The following is a 3,944-nucleotide window of genomic DNA, read 5'->3' as shown; positions in this document are numbered from 1 at the left end:
CCCTGGGAGGGGAAGAGAAAGAGAGACACACAGAGAGAGAATTCCTAGTACTTTGTACATTTTCATGCTGTCACTTGCGGTCATCAAATAGCTGCTTCTAACAAGGATGTCTTATGTGAGGAGGCTTTAAAATCCTTTTACAGAAAACTGCTTTCATGCTGAAAATGTCAAGGACTCAGATAAGTTCCTAAAGGGAAGGATGTGAATGACAAGATGTTGAGGTCAGCCAACACCTCCCCCAGAACTGGGAACTAGCTGAGCGTGGACGGCTCACATGGGTCAGTGCATCCCTCGCCTGACATCTGGGCTGCGCTTGCTTGGCAGAAAGACTGGGAAGGGCTATCTGAGGGCACAGGTAGAGGTAGGGTGCTTCCTGCAGCAGCCAGCAGGCCTACAAATGTGCCTTTGATGATGTCTGTGAGGTCAGCATTCTTTTTGGGATTACAAGTCAGTGGAAACTATGACTTGGTTTGCAGATAAAGCATTTGCTCAATATACAGCCTTTCAGGACCATCTTTAAATGGCAAGTAAGTCAGCTGAACTCACTCAATGACACATAGCTACTAAGGCAAAATGACGTGGAATAGTCAGGCAGGAAGAGACTAGCACAAGCCAACAATCGCAGCTACTCTAGAGGCTCAGATAGAAAGATTGAAAATTCAAGGCCCACCTGGGCCACAGAGTGAGTTTAAGGCCTGCATGGGCTCCCTGAAGGCTCTGACTCAAATGATATCAAGAGGCCTGGGATTTAGCTAGTCGAGTATACCACTCGAATCCCATGAAGGAGGCTGTAGGAGAACAAAAATGGGGAGATGAAGGAGAAGAAAGAGGAAGAAGAGGAAGAAAGAAAGGGATGAGAAGGGAAGGTGAAAGAGAAGAAGAGACCATGAATCTAAAAGTCTTAGGATCCTTTGCTCTACTCTGCTCTGATTTGCAAGTTCCCCCAATGATGCCAGGACTCTTCTGAAAACAAGGAGCTTTGTCTGAGCTTCTTGATCTTTGCTGTTCCTCTAAGGTCCCGGTCACACTCCACCTGCTGCACCTTGAACCTTTTCCTTCCTGTTTGCTCCCTTCCTCAGATAAATGCTCAGTCAACCAACTGACCTAGAACAACTCTTCTCAGAGTTACCCAGCTGTGAGAACATGTCATCTTACACGACACTGCATGTGAAAAGCACCTCCAGGCACTGGTTTCGTAAACACTGCTTCATAGTGAGGCACCTCAAATGAGATGCTCTGAGAAGCCCTGTAGCAGTTAAGTCCTTCTGAATTCTTTCATCTCCACCCTCTGTTTGTCTTTAAAGGTGATTTCTGTTTGCAACTCCCAGGAAAGTATAATCCAAGCATGCTATTGAGAAACGTATGGAAAATGGAAGTACCTTCTAGTGTGTATGAGTCCTTGGGAACACTAGCCATTCATTTTTTCACATGGCTCATTTTGTCAAACCTCTTAAAAGGTATCCAGTATCCTCTTAAAAGGTATCCTCTTAAAAGGTATCCCTTCCATGCTGAGGTAAAAGGAGAGAGAAAGAGATGTTCTTGCCTGTTAGTGCTGTGGTAATTGCTCCTTTTCTGAATTCCCCGAACCTTGAAAGAGTTTCTGATTTTTAGTTATTCTGATCCTTAAATCTGGAGATAGAGCAGAGGGAAATCAAATGTCATCCTGGATCTTTCTGCTGTGTGACCTTCAGGAAATCACCCGCTGCTCATCTAGAAAGTACCGGCCATGAGCCTTATCCTCTGGCCCATCGTCTTGATCTGGATGTGAAGGGGTTGAAGTGGATGATTGAGTTTCTGCTTGGAGATTCCGTGGATGCTCCAGCACCTTCACAGAAGGCACAGCTCCCTCCTTGTACACCCTGCAGGCATGGCTGCCAAGCAGTTGTTGCTGGAGTGCTCGTTGAGAAAAAGAGATAAGCCTGCTGCAGTTTCAACTTCATAAAGTTTAATTGCATTTTACAGCTTATAGACCCTATGTCAGCTTCACATTTTATAGACAAAGAGCAGAATATACCATTGAAACATGTACTGAGCAGGTTATATAGAACAGTTTGAAGAGAGATAGAACAATCTTATCTAGTATCTGGTATCAATAATTCCCTCCCTCCTTCCCTTTCATTTCTTCTCCTCTTCATGCCTCTTCCCCTTCTTCCCCCCCCCCTTCCTCCCTCTTTTCTTTACTTCCTTTCTGCTTTTCTTAGACAAGGTCTATCTTAGTTATTAAGTGTGTCCAGATCCTTCTTTCCATTTTGACATTGCAAAATAAATACTCATTGCTTTTTGGCTGTGTCACACACCTTGGCATTATGATTGGAAAAATGTTGGGCATGGAAAAACTCTTCTATATTAAGAAGAGGCAGGGGATGCAAACCAGGCAGATGCTAAGCAGCATCTCAGACTTTTGGAAAGGAGCCCACAGCACGGGGGAGAGAGATTGGTATAACACTTTGGTATCCTTAAACAAAGTCTGAACTGGCTGTCTATTCCTGGGAGAGTAACCCCACAGGCGAGGCAGGCCATGTGGTGACTATAGGGTAGAAAGCAGCTCTGCCCAGGAAGCTTCATGTTCGACTCTGCCTCTCTTTGATATTCATTCATTATCCTTGGTTTCTGTTGCTCTCAGCTTTCAGGGGTAGGACCTGACAGTATAGAAAACTTGGTTTGGTGTCCTACTTTCATTTCTGTTGCTACGATAAAATACCTTAACAAGAACAACCTAGGCAGAGAAAGTGTTATTTTAGCTCATGATTCCATGTTACAGTCCATTATTTCAGGAAAATAAAGGCAGCAATTGCTTAAGATAGCTGGTCACATCATATGCCCGGTCAAGAGCAGAGAGAAATGAATGTATGAATGCCTAGTGCTCAGCTAGCTTTTTCCTTCCTTATACTCTTTAGGATCCCTTGCCTAGGGAGTGGTCTGCCCACAATGGGCAGAGTCTTTTGATATCAATTAACAATCGAGACATTCTCCCACAGACTCGCCTACAGCCCAACCTCATCCAGATAATTCCTCATTAAGATGAAGACATTCTTCACACATATGCCTGCAGACCAACCTGATCCTGATAGTTCCTTATTAAGACTCTCTTACAAGGTGATTTTAGATTGTGTCAAGTTGACAGTTAAGACTAACCAGCACAGTAGGCTTCTAAATTGCTGTCTGACCTGGAACGTATTGCCGGAAGCAAACATTTTGAGTTTTGACTTTGAAACTAACATTTCTACTCATTATGAAAAACAAGCCAATTCAAAAAGTGAATAGCTCCAGAGTCCCACAGTCAAGACACTGAGGTCCTTGTGCTTCTTCTAGGCCTGCTAACCCTGCATCTGATTTACTGCAGAAGTCATAGGGCATATCATTTAAAAGGCATCTTAATCCAACTATGGTGAGTATAACACCTGTAATCCCAGCACCTGGCAGGTAGAGGCAGGAGGATCAAGAGTTCAAGGTTGGCTGTGACTGTAGTTGAGTTCAGGATTAGCCTGGGCTACCGGAGACAGTAAGAAAAAAGGGAAATTCGATCATTTTATTAAAAAAAAATACAATAGAGAGGCTGGAGGGATGGCTCAGAAGTTAAAAGCATTTGCTACTCTTCCAGAGGACCCAAGTTTGGTTTCCATTATCCACACTGGCCAGCTCGCATGCAACTCTAGGTCCAAGGAATCTGCTATCGTTAGCCTCCTCAGGCACCTGAACTCACATGTTCACACGCACACGCAGGCCTATACACCCACCCATAGTTAAGAATAGTTTTAAAACATCCTTTAAAATATAAAACAAATAAAAATGCAAACAATTTGTCCTATCCAAGCTCTCAGTGATGGGAGGACAAAAACACTGACACAGAGAAATATTCGGCATAGATGTTTGCTCCCACATAAAACTCTCTCCTAGGCTCCCCAGGGTCAGGTAGTTGCAGCATATGTAGTCGTGTTCCAGGC

General features: G+C 44.0%; 1 protein-coding gene across 2 annotated transcripts in view; it reads left to right on the top strand.

Moving 5' to 3' along the window:
* The window catches only part of Kcna6 (potassium voltage-gated channel subfamily A member 6), a 31,617-nt gene that overhangs the window by 15,539 nt on the left and 12,134 nt on the right, over positions 1 to 3,944 (top strand). The window lies entirely within an intron of this gene.

This window comes from Meriones unguiculatus, chromosome 5 (genome assembly GCF_030254825.1).
Source record: "Meriones unguiculatus strain TT.TT164.6M chromosome 5, Bangor_MerUng_6.1, whole genome shotgun sequence".
In the NCBI taxonomy this organism is placed as follows: Eukaryota; Metazoa; Chordata; class Mammalia; order Rodentia; family Muridae; genus Meriones; species Meriones unguiculatus.
This window is presented reverse-complemented; position numbering and strand designations above follow the sequence as displayed.